This window comes from Microtus ochrogaster, chromosome 1 (assembly GCF_000317375.1).
Source record: "Microtus ochrogaster isolate Prairie Vole_2 chromosome 1, MicOch1.0, whole genome shotgun sequence".
NCBI lineage: Eukaryota > Metazoa > Chordata > Mammalia > Rodentia > Cricetidae > Microtus > Microtus ochrogaster.
The window spans coordinates 36,803,839-36,819,067 of record NC_022009.1 but is presented as its reverse complement, the minus strand read 5'-3'; the positions used below and the strand labels follow the sequence as shown (position 1 = coordinate 36,819,067).

Sequence of the window (15,229 nt, the reverse complement as noted above, 5' to 3'; positions counted from 1 at the left end):
TGTCTGGTAAAACTTTTGTTCTCAATATTGTTTGTTATATTTATTATTTGTTATTATTGTTTATAGTTGTAGTTAGTTTAGTTCTGTCTTATTTAGACAAAAGGGGGAGATGTAGAGAGAGCCCGCCTTTTGGGGGCAGGACGGCTTGGGAAAATGTCTACTTAAATTGGGGCGCGCAGACGCTGCAGCCCGTTTTCTGGTTTCCTGTTTTGGTGCATTGCTGGAACTTCGGTTGCGTGAGTGTGCTATTTACATTAAAGTTGTATCATCTTATACCAATTGGTCTGTATTAGTCCGATCCGCCTTCAGAATAGCCCAATTAAACCATGAGCAAGGAGCTTAAATAAACCTTTCTCCAAAAGAAATGGAAAAATCAATTAGCTATTGTAAGAGGCTGGCACTCCGAACCATCACAGAGTCCAAATCAAACCGCCAGGATATAATCTGGAGTCTATTGAGAGAAACAAAGGCAAAAGCAGAGATATGGGTTGGCTGAGATTTCGAGAAAGGTAAACCCTGAACATTCCTGCCATGAATGTAAAATGGTGGATCCTTTTTGAAGATCAAATGGCTCTTCCTCAAACAAACTAGACGGCGAGTGGCCATGTATTCAGCAAGCCCATATCAGGAATGTGCCCAAAGGGTGGGTGGCAGGAAACTCACTGCATTTTCATTTGCCCAGGTTCTTGGCAGCATCATTCACTATGGCCCAGATGCAGAAGCAACCCAAATAATCCTGATGGATGACAAATAAATCACATGTATACTCCTAACGTGATACCATCCAAAAAGGAGCGAAATTCTTGCGCATGCTGTAATACAGATGTGAAGACATCATGAAAGCCACTGCAAATGAGGCCAGATATAAGACAAATACTTTATGATTTCATTTATGTGAAGTATCCAGACGAGTTAAATTCACAAAGATAACCGGGCAGTGGTGGGGCACACCTTTAATCCCAGCACTTAGGGAGGCAGAGGCAGGCAGATCTCTGTGAGTTCAAGGACAGCCTGGTCTACAAGAGCTAGTTCCAGGTCAGGCTTTTAAAAAGCTACAGAGAAACCTTATCTTCTAAAAACAAAAGAAATAAAATTCACAAAGATAGTAAGGACATGAGAGTGGTCGTTCCTAGTGGCTGGAAAAGGGACAGTGATAAGGGAGTCTGGACGAGGATGATGGTGTTGGCTGCAAAATAATATGGATAACTCAATGCCTCTGAACTTCACACTGAAAATTGTTAGCGTGTTGAATTGTACGGTCAGTAACTGCCAGGTTACAAAGTAGCTGGAATCTCTGTTATGAAATCTGGTGTCAATACTCAAATACTCATGTGCAGACAGGCTATAAATGGAAAAGACTTCGAAAGAGGAGGAAGAGATAGCTCGATAGTATGTGCGGACCACGTCTGCAGCCTGTTCTACAAGAGAATAGCATTCTTGGGGCTGGGGAGATGACCCAGCTGGTTAACTACTTGCCTGAGCAAGATCCCAACACCCGTGTAAAAAGCTGAGCATGGCAGCGTGTTAGCAATCTCAGAGAGGGGAGGCTGAGAGAAGAGGATTCCTGGGATTCGCTGGCCAGCCATTGGTGGGTCTCAGGTCCCAGTGAGAGACCCTGCCTCAAACCACGATGTGGACTACCTGAGGTGGACCTGGCTTCCACAAACACCTGCACACACACACACACACACGCACACACACACACACACACACCTGTGGAAACACTTATACATACACAAATAAAATTAAATTAAAAAAGAAAAAGAGATGCTCCTCAGTCTCCTCAGTCCTAGCTGCCTTCAGGAAGGTGGGGAAAAGGGTCCACAGCCAGGAGCTCATCATTCTGCCTGGAGCCAGTTAACAAACTGAACCAAGAACCAGAAATCACATTTCAGGCCTGCAAAAGCCTAATTCCCTGTCCCGGGCTCCCAGTGCAAGCAAAGGCAGGGAGAAGGACAGAATAGCCAGGGACAGCACAGAAACCAGGAGGCCTTCCTCCCCAGCTCCCCCCACCCCCAGCAGTGCCTGCCCTGCCCTCAAACAACAGCCCACTGGAGACAGCAGAGGGCCAGATGGATCAGCCCCGCCCCACCCTCGGCTCCCCATGTCCAGGGCAGAGGCCAAGAATCTGCACAGCGAAGCTAGGGGAGGGCAGAGTGTAGGAAATGAGCCAGGAGACACGGCAAGGACAGAGTCCAGATTCCAGGGTGTGACTTGCCGAGGCTTGTGGCTCTGCTTGACAGCCCTTGGAGTTTTCAGGAAGTGAACCCTTCTGCCACTGCGTAAGAGTGTCAGAGAGTCATCTTGCCTGAGCCACCTCAGCTAAGCCACCTACGGTAAATGATCGTTCAACTACCAGAGGCCAACCTCAGATTTCTCTACTTCTGCCTGAGAACAGAGGCTAGAGCTGATAGTCTCTGGAGGGGATGCTCTCACTGATGCCACCCCCCCCCCCGAGAGCAATGATAAGGGAAGTCTCTTGGAGAGCACTGTCCGGCATCCTCTGCTTAATGAAGAAACTCTTTTTTTTGAAGACATTTTATTTATTTATTTATTAAAAATTTCTGTCTCTTCCCCGCCACCGCCTCCCATTTTCCTCCCCCTCCCACAATCAAGTCCCCCTCCCTCGTCAGCCCAAAGGAACTCTTATTCTTCAGCAGATACTAACAGGTTCCTTGTCAGGCCTGTGCAATAGACCAGTCTGTGAGTGACAGCAGCGTGTCCTTTCCTCCGCCCTTCACCACCAAATGCAACTGGATTTCATCGCAGTCTCCTATTCTTCTCTATGTTAAATGCTGCATGTAGTTGCATTTGTCTTTTTGGTTTTTTTTTTTCAAGACAGGGTTTCTCTGTAGCTTTGAAGCCTATCCTGGAACTCACTCTAGACCAGGCTGGCCTCGAACTCACAGAGATCCACCTGCCTCTGCCTCCCAAGTGCTGGGATTAAAGGCGTGCACCACCACGACCCAGCATTTGTCATTAGTAACTAATGGAATGATTAAGAATGACAGTCATACCTGACCAAGAAGAATACCTGCCAGCTAACTTTGTAACCTGGACCAGGTTGGACAGCACAGTTCCAAAGTTGTTTGCCTAGAAAAGGTGGGTGCTGGGCAGTCAAGGAGTGGTGCTTGGGAACCACCTATTTCTTCCTGTATCATAGTGGGTCGATTTCCCCAAGGAAACAACCGAGCCTGAGTTCCTGGTCCCTGTGAGCATGACCTATGGAAAACAAAGGGTGTCTGTTGATATAATTACGTGAAGACCCTTGAAATGAGATTCCCATGGGCAACCGAGTGGCCTGAAGTCCAGTGGCAACGTCTATGAAGAAAGAGTTGACAAAGAGCAGGAGAAACGCAAAAGGGGTGGCCTGTGAGGGGGGAAGAAGTGGGGGTGAGGGCCTAAGCCAGAACAGCAAGGACATTCTGGAGCCACCAAAGTCAGGACAGGTCAGAAAGACTGTTCCAGAAGACCGCAGAGGGTATGTGGTTTTGCCGACTCTCAGGTTTGGAGCTCCTGCCTTCCAGAATGTCTGGCTGATACACTGCTGGTGTTTGTGGTATAGCACATGTGATACATGGCACCCCAAAGAAGATGTTACATGTCAGAAAGTTCTAAAAATCACTTTATAACATTTTTATTTGTATGTGTGCATGTGTACATGTTTGTACATATGTGTACTTGCCACAGCACGTGTGTGGAGGTCAGAGGGCAACTTCAGGAGTTGGCTCTCTCCTTCCACCACGGAGGTCCTAGGGATCAAACTCAGGGTTTCAGGCTTGGTGGCTGGCACCTTTGCCCTCTGAGACATCTTGCCAACCCCACCCAAAAGGTTTAAGACTGTCCTTCCCCATCCCTGGTGGGGCTGTTATTTCAGTATGTATTTCAGACCTGAATGATCAATCAAAATGACCCTTCCTCATGAATACAATGTGTCCCACGGCCAGGAATGAGCCCAGGGTTTCCTGTATGCTGAGCATGCTGCCTCTAGCTATATACACAGCCCCAGAATTATGTTAGAAGGGATGGTCACGTGACTCCTGGAGTCACTCTATGTGCAATGGCAGGGAAATAATATTCCGTGTCTTTGAAATTGGTATCTGCAAAGACCACGTAATCAGGGGCCACCTGTGGTCATTTCTATCACCCTGTGACCTTGGGACACAGCTGACCCAAGGAAGGAGCCAATGGGGAAAGAAAAACCTAGGCTGGAAAGGGAAAGGCAGGACCATGAGAGAGAGGACGATGGGTAGAGGGGGTTCCAGGAGAGATGAGGCAGCCCCGGGTAGGATCACACCTCTCCCTAGCATGAGAAAGATAAAAGGAGGAAAGAAGTTGGGGTGATTGTCGAGGTGGGCCTTGGTACCTCAAATTTCCTTCATCGTCAGTGCTGTTCAGGTATGTTAATACCTGATCTATTCTGTGCCAATGACCATGAGGTATGAGAAAGGAGTGATGGAAAAGAACAGTCAGGAGGTGATGGTGATGTCTAAGAAGGCTTTCTAGGCAGCCTTAGGGACCAGACTGTTAACAGTTCAAGAAACACATGGTTAACCAAGTTCCTCCAGCATCGTTAGCACCCTTGGAGAAGGCGCAGGGCAGAGGCAGTCCAGATGTGGGGCCTACCTGGATGAGTTTGGATGGAAGGGTAAGGAGACAAAAGTGAGTAGAGGAGGCTTCAGGAGAGAGAAGAAAAGTGACCACCACAGTCACACGGAACCCTGCCCTTCATTCAACAGATATCACTAGTTCAGGTGCTTAGCCGAGCGGTATGTGCAACACTCGGTATATGCAACAGATTCCATCTTCCTCAAAGGTGACAAGCTGCAGATGAGGTAATGATGGGAAGAGCTGCAATGTGAAGGGTCAGGCAGACAAGGTCATCAGCCCCACTGGTTTTCTTTCTGAGATGACTTTTTTTTTTTTGTCTACAAAATATAAAAACTCCATGCTCTGTAGAGCATTTCGGGGTGAAAGGAGAAGACTGACGACGAGCCTCTGTGGAACTCTGCTAGGTCCAAGCTCACGATTCAGTATCTTAACTTAGGCATTTGGTAGGTGTCCAGTGCCTAGGTGGCACTCAGTACATGTGCTCCCTTGGTTTGACGCTAACACTATTCATTAAAGCGCTTCTCTGGCCCTGAGCTACGCTCTCCTGAGGTGTTTGTGTTCATTTCCAGTCTTAGTTCTGGACAACGAGAACAGAACACTGGTCTCTTCATCCCTTCGTGTCGCACTGAGCCAAGTTAAGCTATTTCTCGACTTACTGACTTCAGGTAAGTATAGAGTGAGCTCTAGAATGACAGAGCATCGGGCCCTCATTACTGCCCTTCCCACTACCACACGAGTGAGCTGGTATGCACCAGCTTTCTGTTACTCTAACAAATACCCCGGATAAATGAATTTAAACAGAGGAAAGGTTTATCTTGGCTGGCAGTTTCAAACGTTTCAGAGGGGTTCTCCTCGGCCTGAGTAGGGGCAGAATAACATGTCAGGAGTATACGACAGGAAAAGCACTCCCCTCAGAGAGGATGGGAAACAAAGAACAAGCAGAGTGATCAGAGCCAAATATTCCCTCCAGAGGAATGCCTGCAGTGACCTAACCGCCTCCCACCAGGCCTGACCTCTTCAAACTTCCACACCTCCCCAGCACCACAGGCCTGTGACCAGGCCTTTGACACATGGACCACTGGGGGACACTTATGTAACCAGAACACCTCACTTCTTGAACCTTGTAGAGAAGCCCTGGTGAGATGTGGAGTCATTTCCTCTACAACAGAGACAAAGATGGACCCCCAAGGCAACAGAAGGATAGATAACCTTTCTTCACCAGCCACCAAAGGACAGTGTCTCTCTCGAGACAAGGGAAGTTGCTAGTAGATCCGGAAAAACAAGCATACTTCCAACAGAGCGCATTGCCGCTGTTGCTGGGGTGTCCGGGCACAGGGGACACAGGCTGAACCACTGTGGATGGCCTGACCTGCCAGTAGGAGGCAATTTCACTGCTGCTACGGGTATTCGCCTCAACTCCTGGAGCCAAGAGCTAGCCCTAGATTTTCCAGAGGAAAACCTGGAGGTAAAACAGGCCGTCAGCAGGCACAAAGCAGAACCCAGGTGGGATAAGAGATTCAAATTCAATTCCAAGGGACATGTCTATGGGAACGAAATGCTGGGAGGAAGAAGGCAGGGTCAGAGAGATGCCAAGGGGCCGCCGCTGAGATAGACTCACCTAGCTAATAATGTCCTTCCCCAAAGTCCAGATGAAGTTGGGGCTGAGTGGTATTTACAGAAAGCCTATCACATGCCAGACATTCTTCTAAATACTTTACACGTGTTATTTCATTTAATCCACATCTACCTCCTAGATGGGGCTTTGTTCCATGTTATAGAAATGGAGATGTGCACAGGGAGATGCCATACTCCAATGGATGCTACTGTTAACCTGAAGCCTAAGCCTTGTATCCTGGATTGAGATGGTATCCCCATTTCCTGTGTTTCAGAGCATCTTTCTGTATAGGTCTGCGCAGTCAGAAAGACGAGGTTCAGAGTCAGCAAGATGGTCTTGCAGGTAAAGGCCCTTGCTAACCAAGCCTTATAACTTGGCTCAATTCCAAGAACATACACAAAGGAGGAAGGAGAGAACCAACTCCACAAAGTTGTCCTCTGACCTGCACAGGACACTGTGACACATGCCTGCACACATGCAATGATTTCAATTAAATTTTTTTTTTAAAGATAGGGTTAATTTTCCAGAGACCTATGCCTGGGTGCTAACCATTGTAAGCCATTTAGTGTTTCTACAATGCAGTTTTCACCAACAGATCGTGTGAGAAGAACCAAACTACTGGCCTCGTGGAAGGATAACATGGGTTTACGAATGTTGAAGAAAAGCTTTGGAAGCTGTAAAGTGAGACACGAGCGATTAACTGCTTTAAGGCGGGACTGGAAAACCCTTAAGGCCCAAATAACGAAATGCAGTCAATTTTTTTAAAAATGCAAATACCATCTAGCAATTTGGCAGATATCCTAGGAAGGCTGTGAAATCTGTCAAGGAGAGGGGTACATTTGGTTTTGTGCATCTGTCATCCTTAACTGAAGAAGGGAGATGGAACTGATATTAACTGAAAGGGTTCAGACCTATGTGCTTAGTGTGTTCTTGTGTGTGTGCATACACACACACACACACACACACACACACACACAGATGCTCAATAGAAAGGAATCCTTATTAGAAAGCCTAGGAACAACAGAAGTCTGCCATTGCCATGGGAACTTGGCAGGCGCGGAAACAGGTGTGGCCCAAGGAATTCGAAGGCTCCAGAATCAAGCGAGCTGGGGCCTTAGCTGCTCTGCCGATGCAGGAGGCCTGCGTCGGCAGAGCTTTCAGATATGCTTGTGAAATTCTCCGAATTTCCTTGTTTGCTCACATGGATGCATCATGCCAGGTCAAGAGTCACCCATTGACCTCCTGGAATTCAGTCCCCAAGCCAGAAAGAGCTGCTGATTCTTTAAGGCTGTGATGACGTGGGCCACCATTGAAGGCTTGGTTCCCAGCGCAGCAGGGATGGGCGTTAGGGAGGATATGGCATCATGTGGGCTTTTGGGAGGTGGTAGGAACCACAGAAAGTAGGGTCGCTTTGGAGGAAGTTGGTAGGTGAGGCGTTGCCAGGAGGGGCAGTTTTGTCTTTAGCCCCTTCTTCCCTTCCTTTCTTTGCTTCCTGGCTGCTATGAACTAAGCTGCTTTCCTCCTACCAGGCTTCAGCCATGCTGCAAGGCCTCGCCTTATCCTGACAACAATCAGGTCAAAGGACTATGGAGAGAACAAAACCTTTGAAATCATACGCCCAAGTAAACCTCCTTAAAGTCATTAATCTCAAGAATTTTGTTGCAACAACGGAAAGCTAACACAAACATTCTTCACTGTAAGTATCTACAATCCCAGTGTAGCTTTCAGTTACTTCCACCCTGCTTGTCTTTTTGCCTCAGTTTCCCTCCATCCTTCTAGCGGAGCCTGCTGTCCTTCTGTTTCTTGCTCCGGGCTTCAATTCCCCTTCCTTTGACAGGGCTTAGCTACTTTGAAGATACAGTGCTCCGCCCCTCCCCTCTGTGCCAATCAATACCAGCATGCTGCTTCCTGCCAATGTACTCTCCCCTTGCTGCCCTCCCTCACACATGGGTGGCTTTTCCACACATGCTCATGAAGCCCGGTAGATGACAGTCACCTCTAGGTTAGTCGCACAGAAAGGAGGAAGACAGCAGACAGGCATGGGTACTTCAGAGAAGAGATTCCCCAGACCCTTAGCTCTGCCTCCTGTCTACACGCGGGTCTGTAGCATGCTGCCACAGTCACCTGTGCCAAGCCAGCCTTGGCTCCCCCGACAGGGACAGAAGCAAGCTGACTCTCGGAGTGAGTTTATCTCACCTGTATCTTTCATTTCTCAAAGGCAGAGAAAAAGGGACCACCTAGCTCTGTGGTTATAGAGCCAACAATCCTCGGTCTGTGTTAGCCAGGAATGTCCTCCCCTCAGGTCACCCCTCAGGTCACTGCCATGAGCTTCGTTCCTGCCTCCCTAGCGGGCTCAGGCCCAAAGGTGGCAGACACCCAAAGCTGGAGATTTCATTTTCCCCTTCTTTGCCCTCACGAGCTCCTGGGGTTCTCAAGGACAGGAAGACCTTGAAGCATTCCCACAACTTAGGGTCCCGGGTGTCAGGAGCTGAGACTTGACTTTTCAAGGGGAGGCCCAACTGGATTCCAGCAGGGAGTTCATTAATTGGTTTTGGCCTGCAGTCCCCTGGAGCAGAGTCCTTAAACCCTTGGGCTCCTTGGGGAGGGTGGGGAGGGGTGTGTGGAAGTTGCCTAGGGCAGAGAACTGTGTCTTGTTCCCTGCTGACTTACTGTTGGTTTGAGACGTCTGGACTAGACTGACACACAGTTCGTCCCTTTGTTTCCTCAGCCTTGCAGAATGAGCTTCCTTCTGAAAGGCATAAAGATCCCTTTGCTTCAGCTCACGGGAGCATCTGGGGGCTGGCTGCTGCCACCACCACTGCCACTGGCTTGTTCTGCCCAGCTCAGGCTCAGTCTACATGCCTGGGCCGGCCCCAGGCACCGCTGCCTGCTACAGCTTCGCTCCTGCAGCCAATGCTTGCAAGGCCTGTACTGGGGTGGTGGCTTCCATGGCAGGATGCCAGTTGGGCTTCTTAAAGCTACAGAGTGGCTGGTGGCTGGAAGAACCCTCGAAGGCCAGTTCCTTTTGCGTGAGTTTCTTGCCTTCCCTGGGCAGCAGGGATGCATAAAGCAGGGACATGGCCACCATCCCCCATGAGAATGAAAAATCCTGATGCAGCGGGGTAGCGGTTCCAGAGAATGTAATGCACGGACCTCGGGGCACACACTGTGCACCGAGGAGTTTCACAACCACCCTGGTGATTCCAGCGTGAATCCAGACTCTGGGATTGCCATCTGTACCGTCTGAAGATCAGAGGGCACTGGGTCATTTAGGGTACAGGTGACAATGCAGGTCCTGATCTGGGAGTCAGGCTCCTGGGATCCTAGCTGCTGGCCCTGGGGCTGTGCTGGGCTCGGCAGGGAGCAGTGCAAAGCCCAGGTAAGCTGCTCTCCAGCATTCAGGCTCCTCCTCACTCATCGGAGGCTTAGCTGAGGTAACAGGAATACAATGCCAGGTCAGTCTCCAGTACTCGGAAAATGCTGGAAGGACACTGGCAGGGCCTGCGATTTTTTTTTCTGGATGCCTCCTGTGAGAGAGAAACAGGTTCTGCTCCCTTGCTCCAAAGCTATGAGGACTTCCCTGCAGACCCAGCACTAATCCCAACCATGCAAGGTTCTTCAGCAGATGGTCCCAGCCTGCCCCTGCGGCTTCAGCTTCCCTATTTCTCATGAGCTTCATACCCTGCCCCAGCACAAACCACATACTAAAGAACATTACAAGTCCTTTTGATGCCAGGCGTGGTATGTCTTTTCCTGGGCCACTTTTCCAATTCTTTTTCTCTGGCTGGTTAGCTTCTCTCCCTCCTGGGGAGGTTGGCACAGGTGTGCCCGCCCTTTGCTCCATTAAGGCAGTGAGAAGGCACCATCTGTACCCTGCAAATAGACTCTCACTGGGCATTGAATTGACTGGCACCTGATCTTAGCCTTCCCAGTCTCTAAGACCGTGTGGAATACATTTCTGCTGTTCACAAGCCATCCAGCTTGTGGTATTTTGTTATAGCAACCTGAATAAACAAAGACAAGGGCATTGTGCTGAGTGAAATTAGCCAGTGAAATAAGGAGACAGGATCTATAATGCTACCTATAAAGAAGAACCTGGATCAGGCAAAGCCACTGGGACAGAGCAAACCAGTAGAAAGCAAGGGGCGGCTGAGGAAAGGTTACCATTTAACGGGCACAGAGCTTCAGTCGGGGCTGCTGGAAGGGTTCTGGAGGTGGACAGTGGGGATGGTTGGGAGATATTCTGGATGCACTCAATGCCACTAAACTGTGTATCTGAAGCAGTTAAGTTACCATCCCAGGAAGACACTTCGTTAGATATGTAAACTGTAAGAACACTCCTAACCTGTAGCCCTCAGGAGAAGACAGTTTGCAAATAAGCAAATCTCCAAAGCCTGAGGCATGCCCTTTTCATTTTTTTAAAGAGGCTTAAAGATGCGATTCAGATCCCAAAAAGCAAAACTGTGTGGCTGACCAGAGATGCAAAGAATGTCAAACATTTACAGTTGGATTCTTCGGTGGATGTGATGTAGGCGAAAGTGCCAAGAGAGAGAAATAGCTCAACACCCAGTGTCAGAATGCACTCTGCAAGAGAAGCAATTGCCTACGTCAAAGAACTTAGAGGCACAGTTGAGTTTGCCCCAAGTCTTCCTGTGAAAGATAGCAGCGCATGGAAATCTGGTAACAGCTGTATCCTCACTATCTAAAGGTTAGGTTAGAAGGACCCAGGGGATGGTGGAATTCGAGACTCCCCCCCCCCCCAAGGTGTTTCCCCAACCTAATTAGAAGGAAACTTCTAGAACAATGATCTCTGCCTATGGGGTTCTGGGCTGGAAGTTTGCTTCCCTCCAAATTCCTGTGTGGAAATCTTCACTAATCTTCAATGCAATGGAATCTGGGGGTAGTACTTAGGGTTAGATGAGGTCATGAGGGCGGGGCCCTTCTCTGATGGTGTTAGTGCTGTTATAAGAGGAAATACCAGAGAGCTTCCCTTCTTTGCCATATGAGCACCATACACCCACCACCGCCACCACCACCACCAATCCCAGTCCACTATACACTGTGCTCACTATATACTGTGATTTTCCTCTGTCTCCAGGCTTTCCCAACCAGCAGTCAATCCCTCCAGTGACAGTGCTACCCTAGGGCCAAAGCTGAGGGCAGAGCAGGGCTTCCTGTACCCACCCTGTAAACCTTCCTGCTTTCCCAGTGCCTGGTAGCACCTGCCAGCCCCTCTTCACTTCCCTTTGGGACTTATAGGGTGGCTAAGCAGCCTGTCCTCAGTCCTGGGAACACAGCAGCTTTTGAGTCCCTTCTGATGTCAGAGCCAAGGAGATAATGGTTCTTGCTGGAACAGGGTCCTTCCTGCCCCAGTGGGAGAATATGTATTTGTACAAGAGAGCTTGTGTGTAAGGGACCCAGAGTTTGCCATTTTCAAAAGTTCATTTCTTAGCCACAAATAATGCCACTGTCACAGTAGCACTTCCTGTTTTTCACAAATTAGTCATAGTAAAAACAGAAGGAAGCAAGAGGCTGGCAGTTACCGAGTCTGGCTGCGGGAGAATGCTGAGTTCTGCATGGTGGAGGGCAGCAGAGGCCCGAAGAAGGCACGGGGTGCCAGCTTCCTACTGTACCCGCTTCTGGCCCGGCGCCTCAGGCTCAGTCTGCTCGGCCTGTTTCCTGCGCGCCCTTTGCTCTCTGCCCTCTCTCTTCGCTTCCATGGCAGTCATCCCCAAATCTTATTTGCTAAAGATCCTCCAGTGGCCTTTGTGCTGACCACAGAGTAAAGTCTAAAGACTCAGCCAGCCCTTCCTCCAGGGACTCTGGCCACGCCTGCTCAGACTGGCCTGGCGGGGCCAGGTTAGGGTGAACTGAAGCGGGTTCCAAACTGTTCAGTAACCACATATTATATGATTAAGTTTTAAAAAGTCAAAGCTCATACAAAATGCTCCACGGTGACTCTAAAACAAAATTTTAACTATGGACAGAGGTGTCTCTGCATTGCATGTCTGTTCCCTCCACTGACCCTCCTGGCTGGGCTAGCCTGGACTTCCTTCTCAGATGGTACAAGCTCTTCTCAGACCTCCCCCGTCCTGTGCCTCTGCTCATACAGACCTTACTGTCTCTTGGCTCCATTCATTTTATAAACCTTCTTGCCATTCTCTCCTCTCTGAGTTTCTAGTTCACGTTGTCATTTGAGGGTTTTCATATACTTTTAGAAGTAGAAGAGGGGGTTGGGAGTGTAGCAGTAGCAGACTAGATGATCAGTCTGCTGGACGCCCTGGCCTTGACTCCCTTCACAGCAAGGGAGAAGAAAGAGAGAAAGAAAGAAAGAAAGGAAGGAAGGAAAGAAAGAGGCCAAGGCCAGGTGGTGGTGGCGCACGCCTTTAATCCCAGCACTCGGGAGGCAGAGTCAGGCAGATCTCTGTGAGTTCAAGGCTAGTCTGGTCTACAAGAGCTAGTTCCAGGACAGGCATCAAAAACTACAGAGAAACCCTGTCTTGAAAAACCAAAAAAAAGAAAGAAAGAATGAAAGGAAGAAAGGAGTGAGGGAGAGAGGGAGGGAGGAAGGGAGAGAAGGAAGGAAGGGAAAGAGAAAGAGAAAGAAAGAATTGCTAGAAATAGCATACGTCAGGGCTGGTGTGGGTGCACCATGCCTGGGATTTAATTCTCACTGTGCGTAGACCGTGTCTGCTGGTGCACACAAGCACTGGGGAGGTAGAGGCGGGAGGAGCAGAAATTCAAGGTCATCCTTTGCTACCTGGTGAGCTTGTGGCCAGTAAGGGCTCTCCGGAGTCTTATCTCAAAACAACCAACAATACCAGATGCACGCGCCCTGAGCCAGGCTTGTCCCGGCCTCCCTGTGTGAAGTCACTCCCTGGGCTCTGTCTCCCTGACCACAAGGAGACCTCTCTTGTCCTGCTTCAGTTCCGGACAGCACTCACCACCATCAGATGTGCATTCCGATTCCTTTCTAGCTGCCGTCCATCTCTCCGACTGGGATCTGAGCTTCAGGAGACAGTGGCTTTTCGTCCGTGTGTTCCAGGCCTCATTCCAGAGTCTACGACAGAGCCTGGGGTGTGACACAGACTCAGGAAAACTGTTGTCAAGTTGAATTTCTTCACTCCAGTTCTTAGGTTCAGTCTCCATCTAGGAAAGGCAACAGAGGGCTGGTGAGGTAGCTCAGCAGGCCATGGTGCTGCCACCAAGATTGGCAACTTGAGTTCTGTAAGGAGAGAGGTTGCTTGTTGGTTCCCAGCTTCCTGTTAACTTAATCACACAGAAACCATATTAATTATATCACTGCTTGGCCCATTAGCTCTAGCTAACTCTGACATATTAATCTGTGTATCACCACATGGCTTTGATTTACCAGGTAAAGTGTCCAGCATCTGTCTCTGGCAGTGGCTCCATGGCTTCTCTCTGACTCCGCCCTTCTTTCTCCCAGCATTCAGTTTAGTTTTTCCCGCCTAGCTAAGTTCTGCCCTGCCATAGGTCCAATGCAGTTTCTTTATTCATTAGTGGTAATCACAGCATACATAGGGAAATCCCGCATCAGAGTTCAATCCCACCATTTTACATGGTGGAAGGGGGGAATCTGACCTCTACAAGGCCCCCTAGCACCTGTGCACACACACACAAATATGCACAATAAATAATCAAGTGTAATTAAACTAGTTTGAAAATAAAGTTCCTGGTAAGCATCAAATGATTTCTGTGTGTAAATGTATGCCATTACTTAGGCTGTCAAAGGAAGAAAGTCATTTGTGTTATGTTTTGAGACAGGGTCTCACTATGTAGCTGTTGACTAGTCTTTCTTCATTATGTAGAGCAGGCTGACCTTGAAATCCCAGAGATCATCTTGCTCCTATTTCATGAGTGTTGCTATTAAAGACGTGTGCCACCACATCCATCCTCATTTGGGTTTGGTTAGGTGTAAAAATATGAAAACTGATGCTGTAGACACTTGTGACCAGTTAAGTGTAACTGTTCACTTTGAATTTTTGTTTTCTTTCTTCCGTGTGTTTGTGTGTGTGTATGTGTGTGTGTGTGTGTGTGTGTGTGTTCCTATTTGGGGCAGGGGGTACGGAGGATAGCCCCTGGAGTGCTATTCCTCAGGTGCCATTCACCTAATTCAGGAAGACAAGGTCTCTCAGCTGACTGTGGTGAATCATTTGTAATCCCAGCACTTGGGGAACAGAGGCAAGTGGATCTCCGTGAGTTCAAGGTCAGCCTGGTCCACATAGTGAGTTCTAGACTTTTGAGTTCTAGACCAGTGAGGGTTATACAGTGAGACCCAGTCTCAAAAAACAAGAGCAAAGGAAAGACAGGGTCTCTCACTGGTTTAGAGCTCACCAGTTAGGCAAGACTGACTGTCCAACAAGCTCAGGGATCAGTCAGTCTGCCTCTGCCTCCCCAGGGCTGGGATTACTGGCACATGCCACACCCAGCTCTGTATGTGGGTGCTGGAGATCCAAACTCAGGCGTCCCTGCTTGCCTAGTAAGTACTCTACCCATCAAACCATCTTCCCAGCCCCTTTTTGTTTTTTTCCACCCCAATAGCTCTTTTGAAATATAACTCTTACACCATACAATTCACACATTGACGGCTTGGGGGTTTTCACAGTTACAACTTGCAACTGTTGATCTGGGCTGAACCAAAATTTTCTTTAGTCTATGTAGCCAAAGAAAATGCAAATTCAGGGGATGGGGCGATGGCTTGGTTGGTTGGGTAAAGTATCTGCTGCGTAGGTGTAAGGACTGGGTTTAGATGCCCAGAAATCATATTAAAAAAAAAAGAAAGAAAAAAAGAAAAAAAAGAACAGCAACCTGGGGCAGAGATGTGCCCTTGTTAACACAGTGCAGAGAAGCAGAAATGGGAATTTCTGTTCAGCCAGACTAGGCAGTTAGTGGACTTCAGGTTCTAGAAGACCTTGCCTCAAAAAATAAGGTTAAGAGGGATCAGGGAAGCTCTCCAATGTTGACCTCTGACCTCTAAACACA

At 48.7% G+C, this 15,229-nt stretch overlaps 1 protein-coding gene across 1 annotated transcript in view; it reads right to left on the bottom strand.

Annotated features, from left to right (window-relative positions):
* Dglucy (D-glutamate cyclase) overlaps nt 1-9,078 on the bottom strand; it is an 88,693-nt gene extending 79,615 nt beyond the window's left edge. The window contains exon 1 of the mRNA XM_005343454.3: nt 8,897-9,078. The gene's annotated coding sequence lies outside the window, so the exon portion shown is untranslated. The remainder of the gene's footprint in view (nt 1-8,896) is intronic.
* Between the last annotated feature and the right edge of the window lie 6,151 nt (nt 9,079-15,229).